Source organism: Ictalurus punctatus, chromosome 23 (assembly GCF_001660625.3).
Source record: "Ictalurus punctatus breed USDA103 chromosome 23, Coco_2.0, whole genome shotgun sequence".
Classification (NCBI taxonomy): domain Eukaryota; kingdom Metazoa; phylum Chordata; class Actinopteri; order Siluriformes; family Ictaluridae; genus Ictalurus; species Ictalurus punctatus.
The window spans coordinates 19,018,738-19,033,103 of NC_030438.2; positions in this window are offsets into that span (position 1 = coordinate 19,018,738).

Genomic DNA, 14,366 nt, shown 5'->3' on the forward strand with positions numbered 1-14,366 from the left:
TAAACAAGAGCTTCTGTTTCAGCCAAGCCAGGAATGTCAGCTCCATAAAAAGCTGCCTACAGAGACAGCTAAGAGTGAGTGAAAGAAAGAAGAGAGATAAATGTGGAGGTTATTACTTTTGTTAAGTAAGATCTTTAAGTCACATGTTGAAATCATTAGTTAGACTGATGGGTGACGGTTCCCACAGAGTTGTGAAAAGTTTCACTTGTCACTGAGAGCTTCTCTTTTCTCTCTCTCTCTCTCTCAGTAGACAGCACATGTGCTTAAAACGCGTTCACGTTTCCTTGCGCAAACTCGAAACGTTTGAAACCACGAGCGGGCCGCAAGAGCAAAAACATACCATTGTAAATCATAAGGCGAGATGACTGTGACCAATGAGCTTAACAAGGAAGAATACTGGGCTGTAACAGATTTGCTTTGTCCCCCTCCTCCTTCACCATAATGCAGTGTTTATGGCATTTTTACCCGCGGACTTCAGTCATGCGATCGGGCTGTAAATTTCTCCAGCAGGTCTGCTAGAGTGGTGAAGCCTTGTGACCGTGGCATTATAGCGGTGGTGAACAGTCGCAACACAGAGGGTCAGGTCTGCTGATAACCTTGTGTTTTCCTCACTATTGGAAGCGCAGCAAGGACTGGACCGTCGCTAACACGTAGCACCGATACATCTTGAGGAACGTGGCTTGGCTAATGTCATCCCTGTATGCACCAGGAGATAACAAGGCCAAGAACAGGAAACGGAGTTAGAACGCGAATACAATAGGGAAGAATGATTTTTAATACTTATCTCTGGGATCTGAGATGTGGGATTCTTTCTGGGTCAAGTTTATCTACTAATAATATTATGAGAACTGTGATTGAAGACCAGAAGAGCATTACTGAGACATAACTGTGGCTTGTGTAAATAAATCAACACAGAATAACCAAAAGCAGTGAAACGACAAACGGTTACAGGACTAGTATGAGGCTAGGCGTGTTTGTGACACCAGGGATCGGATGAAGGGATGACGCCAAATTCTGATGCTTCCCTGTGCTTCAGGGTTGAACTGATCTGGACTTAACGTGGTGAGCGAAAGGGCGAAGCTAAATTCCCTGCAGTTAAATTCTCAGACGGTGGTCTCTAACGTATTCTCCCTCCCTTGCTCCTGCTCCCTCTCAATCCCAATAAAAATCTTCTGACCACCGGTTGACCTTTTGGCGTTCTCCCCCATTCCAATGCTCTTTCCAATGTTCTCTCAGTCTTTCTCTCGCTCTCTGTACTGTGGCGGCTGGTGGGGGCCAGCAGCTGTGGGAGAGGCGAGGGGGGAAGAGGTCAGATAGGTCATGGTACTGGTAAAGTCATCATGGAGGCTCCAATGTGGGGCATCATTTTCCCCTTCAAAGGCAGCCCTGACGTCCACGGGGGCCGACCCGATGGCCCCGCCATTCCCGTGTGTTCAGGGGTCGCGACGGACGAGGGGTTAATAAAGTGATACCAGGTGTTGGCCAGAGAAATCCACCAAACTAGGGCCTCCTTTCCCACTAAGCAGGCCTTGTCGAGCTGCTGCAAGCAATTGCGACTCAACAAATATGGCTTGCATTCCCTTACACAAGCAAAACACACACTGGTACCTGTTTAGCAATCCATCGTACTCTGCATTGTGAAGCTGCTCGTGTGAGTGCCGCAAAATAGCATCAAAGGAAGCACCAAGTCAGTGGAGAAGGCGAAGGGGTTAACCAAACTGACAAAACACCGTGTTACGAAGCACAAGATTTTGAGCAAACGATGCAACCCAGCTGAGGAGAAACACAAACAGAGATGATGGGTACAATGGGTTCAGGGGGGGGTTGGGATCTAAGCCCAAAAACAAAGACTAAAAGGTGACCCCTTGAATGCTTGTGAAGATCAAACCTGTCGAATGGAAGTCAGTGTGGCGAGAGCGAATTGCCTCTGACAATGAGAGGAGTGCAAACAGAGGGACGCTGTCAGATGACGATCCGCCACTGATGTAGCTTTGGTGCTAAGTAGTGTGACCTGTATGAAAGGTCCACCGTGAAACAAACAGTGAAAAATACAGTGTATTGGAAGCCCTAATTAACACCAATTAACATCAATGACAAGCAAGAGGCCATTAGCCCGGCTAATCCATGATTTACACTTCCCTCCTGGAACCATGCTGGCCAATTCTCACCCCAATCATGGAAAGAACGTGTTGTTAAATAGACCAGCATCAAAGCCTTGCACTTCCACAAAGTGTCCTGTTAGTTAGTGAGCTCAAAACTTGGCGGATTTTGGTGAGAGGCCAAGGATTCGTCAACAGTTAGTCTTTAATGACCCGTAGCCATGTAAAGAGCAGATGGCCAATGAAAGAAGCTAAAGACGCAATACTGTAAAACGGCTCATTATACGGACTGCACACTGGCAGTACATGTCTGACAGTGTGAATGCATGCGTGTGTGTGTGTGTGTGTGTGTGTGTGTGAGAGAGAGAGAGAGAGAGAGAGAGAGGCACTGGCTGAGTAAGGTATTAAGTCTGAATGTAGAGGAATCGCAGATCATTTGGGTGCAAGTCAAGAATAGTAACCTTTTATTATAGTCAGGATGTACTAATGCTCTTTTCCCCAAGGATTAATGTCTGAACAATGCGTCTTAACCCATGAGTTCAATGTAAAAAAAAATGTTTTTTTAAAAAGTATTTAACATAACAATGTAATGAAATTGTACTGATATCGTTAGCAAGACCCAGGTAGAACCTAGCCTAGAATGGGAAACCGGCATGTTTCCATAAAAGTTTTTTTTTTTTTTTTTAATGAACCATTCCATTAAAATTAATCAAAGCATCTGACATAAAAAAAAAAATTAAAAAAGTAACAAACAGTTAAGGTTAAAACAGGGGGAGGTGTAGGGCATGTAGCTTTTCATTCAGCTAATTTAGTGTGAAATCCTATAAAACCACCATCACTCATTATAATTCTTCTGGAGTTCAGCTTCAGGGTTTCCTGCCACTGAAGTGCAGTCCTGCTTTCGTCAAAACATACAGTGCGCATTGGAACACGCAGGTCTGAAACATGTCAACTTATTCCTTATTTCTTCACAACGGATATGTAGCAGACTTAATCCTATTAACGCTTTAACACCGGTCATATTTAGGAGAAACTGCAGGACATTTACACACTAAAGGTCACTTCCACGGTTTATAACAAGTCTGACTAGAATGTATTTCGTGGCAACAAATACTTAACTTGTAGCAGTTATTGTTAAATGTGTGTAACTGTTCAAATGAGTGAGACTTTCCAGTAGAAAAATTAGACCACTGTGACCACAAGAACCGAATCATAGAGATGACTGATAATATTTCACTCTACTTCTATCTTGGAATGATGCATGACATACGGGAGTCACTGGGACCAACATGGAGTATACCATTAGCCAATGTCACGTTCCATAAATTTATAAACTGAGAGCTACATATTAATATGATGTTCCACGACATATGAAGTCATGGGCTCAGGTTCCACACAACTTTGGGATCGTAGCTACGCCATGTTAAAAAAAATAAATAAATAAATAAAAATATTTACCTCAGACGCTCATAGAGATTAACTTGATAATGTGATTAAAAACAAACAAGCAAACAAATAAACAAACAAAAAATCCGACTCTCGTACACAGAGAACGAATAGAGCATGGTGATTGTTCTCGAGAGTTGCGAGTTTGCGATAAAAAAGAAAATCCTAGGTGTAGATTTTATCATACATACGTCATCGCTCGATATCCAACCCGACATTTATTTTTATTTTCCGCATTGTACTAACTAACTTGCGTTTGAGCCAAAGTAACTTTTTTTGTCTTGTGAAAAGACCTTTCGCAACTTTCGAGTGAAACCTCAGAAGTCTCCAGATCACGGAGATACCTTAAACAAAAAAGCTGTTGGGACAAGCTCACACATATACAGGCACCTATCCCTTTAGGGCAAATCCTTCCCCTCCCCCGTTGCCGAAATCTGATCTGTCGGCATGCAGCTTGGAATTCTTCAATCGCCCTGACATTTGACCTCTGGCCTTTTTGGCAGCACAGAGAAGAGAAGATGAAGTGTCCGAGCCTCTCTTTCTCTAACACAAAAAATCTCCTGTTCTTGTGAACCCTCCCTCCTACGCACCCACACCCAAACTCTCTCTGGACCGCTTCTACCCATGTACACCCTGGTTCCTGTGAGACTCACACGGCATAATTACTCATAATATCTGGGTAATAGTCTGTGACATCAAGGGAGCACTTTAAAATCATTGTCCCCCCCTTTTGCTTTCTATTCAGCTACCCCGCTGCCCAGCGCAACTTAAAAGCCCCTTAAAACGCTTTATGAACCATTGGACTATTACTGCCAGTGCATGCTGGCCACTCTGTCATTTTCTTCTTTGATTGCAAGATTACAATGTTATATGTGTTCGGGCGGCCTGAAAAGGCCTGTTGTACAGGCTCGGAGAAGTTCCTGCTTAACCGCAGCGCGCTGCGTTTTTAATTCCATTCATGTACTCGACAACACAATGACTGTTGAGGAAGTGTCAGGCAACTTGATATACTGCGTCATTGCGTCGTGGTGGCCTGTTTTTTTTCCTTTTTGTGGCTTCTCCCTGTATCGCTTGGAATTATTACGGTCAGGACCTTCTAGTGTCTTCCAGCTGGATTTTGGCATCTGTAAAATATTTTTTTATCACTCCAATACCACAAGCGCTCTCTTGCAGAAGTTCTTTTTTTTTTTTTTTTTTAAAAAAAAAAAGAATTTTTGAGCAGAAGCAGGGACCACCATATGGTTTGACTTATTTTTGTTGTTTAGGGGTGTCCTTTCAAGCCAGGTACCGCAGAGTGGTGGATTCTAAACTGTGGCAAATCAGTGAGAGAAAGGCCCCCATGATCCTTTTCCCTAAAACCCTGACCGTGTCCGATTCAATAAAGCCGATTTCTACGCCCGTGTTAACGGAGCCGCGGTCTGAATGGAGTGTCTGAGTCGAACGGCGGTGAGCCGTCGCTCCTGCAGCCTCGGGGCAGAGAGAGAAATGACCTGCAATCTTGGTTAGTGCCAGGAAAACACACATGGCCTCTACACTGAAGCACGCGCAGTCTAATGTACCTGCGGCTGGTTGGACACACGCATTGTCAAATTGGCCTAACCCGATTGCTGTGTGGGTGTGGAGGTGAGATGAGACCGCCTGAGTCCATGTCTCCTAACAATAAGAGCATCAGGTTCTTGCCTGACACCCTCCCAGGGGAATCCTGGGAAAGAACTGTGGAAAGGGGAAGCCTTTGCATCTGCCTCCCGCCTGGAGGGAGAGGACCATGGCATTCCTTCATAGAGAAGGGCAGCTTTATGAAGCCATCCATCACCGCATCAATGGTGCAGCAGCCCAAAACAGCCACCCTAGGAGCTGTTGAATAGGAGTGGGTGGAGCAGTGAGCCACGGCGGGCTAGCCCTGCTGCTAACGCTGTGATCTTTCACTCTAGCTCGTGAGAAGGCAGTGAGGAAAGTGATTAGCCTCCCTCTGCACGGCCGTCCTCTATTTAAACGCCTGCTAGTCGCTGTTCTTTTAAACAAGGCCGTCGGATACAGCTTTAACCGGCCGACGGACGTAGTAGTATGATAACCAGAAAGTCTTTCGTCCATTTTGCATTTTTGTCCCCGTACTCATTAACAAGGTCTGTGTAACGCTGACTTCGTCCTCAATTTGTCATCCGGTTATTCATCTACTAAAGACTCCCATTAATGATAAACACCAGAAGGACACAATACCTGCTCTCTCTCTCGTTTTTTATTATTATTATTCAGTTCCACACATTGAAACTGCTGTATCTGCACGACTTCAGAATGAGCTTTTGATGACTTAAGCTTCTTTTATTTACACCCACGGGTCCTTGGTGATGGGGATCTGACTCAGCCCGCACTTTATTATGCTCCTCGAACCGTTAGAGTGCCAGCGCCGAGCGAAAGCCCTCTAACAGAGTCACTAATTGTCCAAATAGGTTTATGGCCTATTCAGGTAGAGCTGGAGAGTGTTAAGTTGTCACAAACCCATGTGAGCCTGTGAGATTCCCAGCAGAGACAGATTAGGAGACCTTTTCTCGACCTTTCGCATTTTATTTGGAAAACGCTGAAAAGCAGGTTAACGTAACGTTTCGCAATTCCGAGGACGTCAAACGCGGCGTTGCATTAACATCTCGCTGAGGAGCATTTCCCAATATGCAAAGGTCACATTTATAGTTAGGATATGAGGATATAATCTGAGCAAAGGAAAATATCTCGAATATAGTTCAATATATCTTGTATTATCTATTACACGATTACAGTGAACCAAATCGAAGATTAATAAACCTCTTCCTGGACGTTGTCTCTAATTTGAAGCGTTTATTTCCAGTACGAAAAATGATCTGCCTTTTGAAAAGAATATTTAAAGCTTGAAATATGCAATAGCACATTAAAAACAGGCTGGAAAATCTTATATTCGATTTCTAATAATCTCGTAATAGGAAATATTTAATACGTGTGCCAATATTCAAGACGTTTTAACTTGTGAGTTTTATTATAATTTTTTTTTTGCAGTAAGAAATCTAAGCATTAATTCAAGTAAATTTGTACTTAAAAAAAAAATAAATAAATTAAACCCCTTGTCTGTCATTTCACAGCAACACTACTATGTCACAATTATTGGCACCCTTCCTTTAGTACTTTGTTCCACATCCCTTTGCCAGCTGAGTCTTCTATAAAGCGTGCTGTGATCGAAACCGCTCGGCGATAGATACGCAACCTCTCCACACCCTCAGGGTCCTAGTAAAGAATTTATATAGATAAACCGTGTTCTCATATAGAGTTTGATCACACAATTTCATGCTACGTGAGCTAGACCGACATCTACGGTGCAGACACGTCCCCCCGTCTGGAGTTAATATTCAGACACGGTGAACGAAGTGAAAAGTGGACACAAGGTGAGTTAAACACTAACAGGTGGTTTAACCTGATCAATGCCCTCCACACACACACACACACACACACACATACACAAAAAAAAATCCTGCTGTTCTCACACGTTCAGTTTTCTTTAAAACATCTAATTGGAAGGATGTTATGTTTAGGATGAACATGTATAGCTTAAGTTTGATGAGATTAATAAAAAGTCAATGGACGATATGGCTGCATGTAAAGTCGAGATTGACACACACCATGTTGTGCTGTTCGGAGAAAACAATCAACGGTGGTGTGGTGTGATGAAGCAGAGCTACTGATACCACCTAAAGTTGATTGTTTTCCTAGAACAGCACATCCTGAAGTGCGTCATTCCTCTTATACCACAGCAATTCATCGACAATTTTTTTTTTTCGCCGTTGATGGCTTCCTTTCTCTGCCCCGTGCAGGTATTTCACCACTTTTCTGCCCCTAGCAAGTTCAGGTATTTCATCAATTTTGTGCCCCGAGTCAGTTCAGGTATTTCACGTGTTCCAGCTCAAGCACACCTGGTGCAACTAATGAAACCCTTGATTATTTGCATCAGGTGTGCTTGAGACAACCCTGTTTTGCATATTTGTGCTGTTGTGAGGGATTCAATTCAGGGGGTTGAACAATTTTAAGACTCTAGAAGTCATTATAAGTTGCATTTCCAGTTGAATTTGGGGAAAGCACCGTCGTGTTGAACGGTTTCAATTGCTTTTGTTTGATTTGTTCACTGCAACCAGCTGAAAGTCGGTACATTCTGACAATAAACCTGATTTGCACTGGGGGTCGAATCTGTATATATTTTTTTATCACATACACACGAGGTCGTTGGGTTGTTTTTTTTTTTGTTTTTTTTTTTGGTTGATATGCACGCAAGCATTTCTATTACATTCCAGTGGAAATTCGGTGCATATTTGTTTTTTCCTCCTAAACCTGACACCCACAAATACAAACCTCATGGCGGGAATTCATCACGCTGTTATCAGCAGTCACCGAGTGAAAGTCGGCCTGTAATCCGTCAAGTAATTATTCAAAGAACAAAGCTAGTAATGCATACTAACCAAGAGCCTATTCACGTCTGTAGTATCTACTACTGGTGATTTTTTTTAAAAAATTTTTCTTAGAGGCATGAACATTTTCTAAAATAAGACTATTATTACATACGTATATATCTATTTTTTATTATTATTACTATTTTTTGTCATAATGAGATGACCTTTATATCCTCTCGAATTGTCACATTATCCTTAAACAATGGGATGGTTGAAGTGCAGAGCTTCATGCCTTGAGGAGAGGCTTAAACGTGGAACAAGTGAATTCACTCCTTTTTAAGGACAAGAGAGCTGATTTTTTTCCCCCCAGGATGGCACGTCTCAGAGAGTTTCTAAAACCGGTTCTGGATGAGCTGTCGAGAAAGAAGGAACAACAAGAGATGAAAATGAAATTAAACAAAAAAAAAAAAAAAAAAGCCCAAAAGGATCCTAGATCCCCTGCCAGCACCCATCCCCGCTGCTGACTGCTGTTTCAGCCACCCCCCCACCCCCCTTTCACCTCTGCCTTTTCAGCCCAGGACAATGCACCAGGCCATGTTATTTAAGGCCTTAAAGAGCTGGCCCTCCTCTCTGTCCTCCGACAATAGCCACCCTACTGAGGGCTTTCTTCATTTAACCTTCCTAATGACAGGTTTCATCCTCTTTCTCCAGAGTTAAAGGAGGAGCAGCTTCTACCCACCATCTTTCTCCGACTCCCTCTTTTCACGCCCTCTTTTCTTCGCCTCAAAAACAAAACCAAAAAAAAAAATGCTGGCTCATGTGCTGCCGTTCGAAGTGACAGCTCCCTTACAGTAAATGACTTTGTCGTTACGTCCTGGAAGTTTTTCTTTTTCACGTCCTCGCACTGAAAACTCAAAAATAAATAAATAAATAAATTCCTGTCATGTGACATGGCTGCTATTTTGAGGAGCGGACACTGAGGTTATCGAATCCGTGCTTCATTAAAAAGATCCGCGTTTAGTTATACCGATAATCGACTTCACTGATATACTTCGCTACATGTCACTTCAACGAGCATCGTCTGCCTGTCAGGCTGCCTTGTAGTTCTGTTAGCTAGCTACATTTCGGGATGAGTTTACCTCAGCATCATTGCGCTGTAAGTTAGTTAGCGGATATCACCCTATCCTGGCTCATCCTCTGGATCCTTCACCCGCCCGGACATGAAAAACCCTTCGACTCTTATATACCAGGAAAACATCAATATAAAAAGTGACAGCTTAAGTAGAATCAGCACTTCTGAGGAAAGAACATTTAGCACATTAGTACATTTTGCTAAAGGGGAGGAATTTTAGCTTTAGCTTATCTTTCGCCGGTAGTCACGTTCGTTTTTTATGTGTCCAGCAAAGAGAGGAATTCGCTCCCGAATATAGTATCACGTAAATGAAATAACTTCATGACTGTGTGTTAGGCAAATTTTAATACATTAACCTGCCCATCAGATCAAAACTGGTGCTTCAGAGCTTTTTTTATATATATATATATATATATATATATATATATATATATATATATATATATATATATATATATATATATATATATATATATATGTATATATGTGTGTGTGCGTCTTTAAAAAGCAGTTTTGGAGATATTCTTGTTTCAACTTTTTATAGATTGTCACTTATAGGAAAATGATCGAACGTTTAGGGATTCATAACGAAGGAAGGATTTGCAGTTGTCCAATTAAATGCTCTTTACAGCCATATATTTTTGTATATCCAGAACCATATACGTTTGTTGGTGTTAATGGGGTAGGCACTTGTTTTAGCCAGGGCTCTTCACTGATGGAATATGTCACGGCGTCAGATCCATCGTTATACACCGTCATGCCGCCTTCGTTAGTAAGAGTCCGTAAAAGGCTCTTCATTGTTCTCCATATTTAGCTAGTTCGCTAAGATTCGCTAAGGTTTGTTTAGATTCTGCGCGGGTGAGGAGTATCTCGAACATTACCGTCTGTTGTGTAACTCAGTCAAGCACTTCAACACGACATCACTTCCTGTTTCAGAAAGAAACGCCTCGATCACAGCTAAGAAGCGCTTCATGGGCACTTCAAGGATTCAAAAAAGACAAACCATGCTGTAGAGGTTTGCGGCGTGCATTCACGATGCAAAACTGTCACTGTTCCATAATGGATTGCGACAAAGTTTTGCAGCTTTTCCCACCCCGGAAACATCACTCAGCACGTCCTGAGTGAAACCGGCACCCAGTGAAGCAATTAAGCAAACACGGTTGACATCTGACATTCGGGGTTGACTCGTCCGTACGCCCCGCTCTGCGTATAAGGATCCCCCCACCTTCCATCCTCATTGTGAGGGTCTCTTATGAGATAATACAGTAGGTACATTCACACTCTGTTCCCACCATGATGATGCCGTCGACAGGGGTTAGTGGACACACACACACACAGAGAGAGAGAGAGGAGAGATCTGAGTCAGAGAGGACAGAGGATCCAGGCTGTGTGTGTGAGGGGGATTTTACGGTTGACCTTCTCCTCACGCTCTCGTGAGTCTCTTCACCTCATGTCGATTCTCTTGACCTACTTGGTCGTGCTGGAGCAAGGCACTTAAAGCAGAAAGATGTCATTCCGCAGCACGCTCTCTCTCAGCTGGCGACTCAGGGACGGCTTTGGTTTCTTGCAAAAAAAAAAGAGTTAAAAAAGGTTCAAATTTGAAGCAGGAATGGTGCAGTAGTTAGGAAAGTGTGACAAAATAAGAGAAAGCACTGAGAAATTAGTACCAAAAGACAAAAATCTGATCTTATTTTCCATGCTGAACTCAGGGGGGGGGGGATTAGAAATCCCAGGGAACTTCTGGCACAAAGAATGAAAAAAAAAAAAAAAAACAACAACAAATGTAGACAAATAAAGGACAATATAAATCTACAATATATATTAGAATATACGCCACTTTATTATAATCGCTCCGCGAAACGTCTTCAGGTTAAACTGTAAGACGCCGCATTTATTTTCACGTTATCTTAATGGGACTAAAGATGTACACCAACATTTTAAGACTTTAAGAACAAAACTTTTTATTTATTTATTTATTTTTTAAAAAGAATTTCCACCATAAAGCATTCATAAAGAACAAGAAATAAGTGATGGGGAGATGGGAAAAACCATGCAGTGTGAGAATTTTCCACAAATCGGACCCGACCCTGTAGCTGAAGAAATACGCTGGTATGAAGTTCTCAGAAAATTCCCCATCAGGGAATACCAACATGCTTTCAGTATATATATTTTTCTTCTCTAAATGAGCATTTCTTCCCACAATGCCTCGGTGAGATTTGAGTAAGTAATAAAGGTGTCTCTGCTGTCTCTGAGTGGACAGAAGACAGCAGTCAGCATTCGGTTCTCACGACTTAAGTGTAAACTGTTAAAGATCCATTCCTGCTGCATGATACAGGACGTTTTCTGCACAAATGAGTTCGAACAAAGAGGATGTGAGAGTAGGGAGGTGTGTGTGTGTGAGAGAGAGAGAGAGAAAGGAAGTGTTCGATGTGGGATGTGTGTACGTGTGCCTCTGAGAAAGCTTGTTGGTGTGTTTAGTAAACAGTTCGTGCCTGACCCCAGAGATTCCTGATGGGAGTGTGAATGGAGACGGAGAGAGGCATCCGAACCGCAGGAGCGATGGAGCATAGCGACGTGGTGCCTGGTTACTGTCATGTGAATGCAGGAGAGGAAGTGCACTACAGAGGCCTGGAGGGAAGTAAAAGGCGAGATGTAGCTCTTTTTGTGTGTGTGTGTGTGTGTGTGTGTGTGTGTGTGTGTAGAGCAGGGTTTCATTGGATACGAGAACTGCTCTGATGACAGCATCTGAGGCCTTGAAGGTTTTGAAGGATGTTCTCAGCATTCACGTTAACTTTAACAACTGCTGATGTTCAGACTTTGCTTTCATCCCACAGCACTCGGAATTCTCCATTCCGATTGGTCGGAAGGTTTTTATTAACTTTCTATACCAGCAGCTCTGACTGCAATACAGCTCACAGCTTTACGTTAACGCGCTCTCTAGTAACAGCTACGTGACGCGCCACGTAGAGAACGTGCGTGGTGGCTGATGGGGCGAAGGAGAAACGTGTTTATTTAAGATGATTAAGGCGTCAGAGCTTCGTAACAGTCAGCGGTAAAGTTCACGCTCCTTCGCGGTTTCTCGATAACGCGACAAGCCGCTGGGTCTTACGGTCGAACTCCGAGAGGGAACGACTGTCTATAGCCGCTATAACGTACGTGGTAACAGTGACTAACTTGTTTCACGGACGTCCCATGACATTAAACGTAACCGAAATATTTATAAACGGATTTAAATAAATACGATGTTGCCCTTTAATAAAATTAGAACTGGTCATCATTGGTGAACTGCTGCGCCCGGATACGAATAAAACACTTCAGGATGTGCCGTTATGGGAAAATAATCAACTTAAGGGGTAGTGACTGCGCTTCGTCACCTCATTATGTTGCGGATTATTTTCCTAAAACAGCTGGTTTTGTATAACAGAGTGGCTTGGCCAAGTGGTTCGAGAGTGCTGAGTGGGCGGGGCTGAAACCGTGTTAACGCACGAATAGTAACGATAATAAAACGCATACGAAACATGAGACGCACAGGAAAATCGTGCTACATGTCCAAGATAAGAATTTTATCCAAACTGTGCCTTCATTTCTTCTCCCGATTTTCCAAAAATGGGACAAATTTCGCAGGAGCGTATTCACTCGGAAGTCTTTCGGTAAGTTCTTGAACACTGTGTGAATTCTTTGATCCCTACGTTTTCAAACTCCTTTCTAAATAGTTCCTGGGTTGTACAGAAGGTATGAGACGGCGAGGAAGAAGATGAGTTAGGACAGTAGGAGAAACACACCGGTGACGATGATGTGAAGAAACGAACAGCTTAAGTGAAATCACATGAGCTTCATGTTAGCAAACACAACATGTGTGCAGACTCAGTCAGGGGTCACTGCATCACCCTGCGCTCAGGATCTGTCTTCTACCAGACACTAGCTAGACAGCCTGCTCCAGTGATGAGCTTGGTGATGAGGAAAAATTCAACTCCAAATCATTTAGCTAGTCGAGTATCAGGTTGTGTGTATGAAATGAAACCTCTCACGCTGGATCTCACGACGCGATCTCTCACTATATAGAGGCCGAACCCACTTAGCAAGGACGGTCTAATCCAAATCAGTCAATTTAACAAGCAGCACGCTTGATCCCTGACCACGACGTCATGAGCTAAAGGGTAAAAATGGCGTAAACCCTCAGATGACCTCGTCTTTCTTCAGCGCCAATGTTTTATTTGCCTCCTAATCGCCGTATTAAGGCGTTCTCTGGTTTCTCCTCGGCCCTCTCAAAAGCCTCGTTTCAAAGGCCTAATGAAAATAAACTGGAGGGCCCCTGACGCTTTATTTTGAAAGAGAACACAGCAGCGGCGGGTTCAGGGCGAGGTGGAAAAACAGGGGGCATCTGGAACAAAGACCAGAAGAGTGTGAGGTCAAACAGCCCGCTGTCCGCAGCATCTCCGGCAGACGCAGCGTGGGAGGAGAACGATGGCGCTTATATAATCGCCGATCCGTTTTTGTCCCGTGTGCGTAGGATAGAATATATCACACGGCCTGACAGAGCAAACAATAGATTTTTTTTTTTTTGTCTGTGCCAAAGTGGGCTCTTTTCAGCAGATCATGCATCTGGACTAGAGGAGATTAAGCCTCGGTTTGTGGTCCAGCTTTTGGGGAGTGACCTTTGACCCCTGGATCAGGCCGACTGCACCCACAGGCCTTCAGCCAGGACAGGAGACTTACAGGTGAACAAGTGATTATTGAGATGCTCTTTATTTAACATAAACTCAAATTGAGCATAAATTAGCGTTCATTTATTTGAAGTGCGGTCCAAAAATAGAAATACGTTTTGTAAAATAGTCTTTACACGTGTTTCTCACCGGCCACTCTGATGGGGTTTTGGTATTTAGTTCCCAGTTGTATGAGTGTGTGAGAGTTTGTGTGAGTGTGTGTGTGAGAGAGTGTGTCTGAGACCGTGTATGAGAGTGTGTATGAGTGTGTATGAGAGTGTTTATGAGTGTGTTTGAGAGTATGTATGAGTGTGTTTGAGAGTGTGTATGAGTGTGTGTGAAAGCATGTATGAGTTTGTATGAGAGTGTGTATGAGACCGTGTGTTAGAGCATGTGCTAGAGTGTGTATGAGTGTGCTAGAGTGTGTATGAGTGTGTGCGAGAGTGTGTATGAGTGTGCGAGTGTGTGTGCGAGTGTGTGTGCGACCGTGTGTATGAGCGTGTGTTAGAGCGTGTGTGAGAGCGTGTATGAGAGTGTGTGTGTGAGAGTGTGTATGAGTGTGTATGAGAGTGTGTGTGTGAGA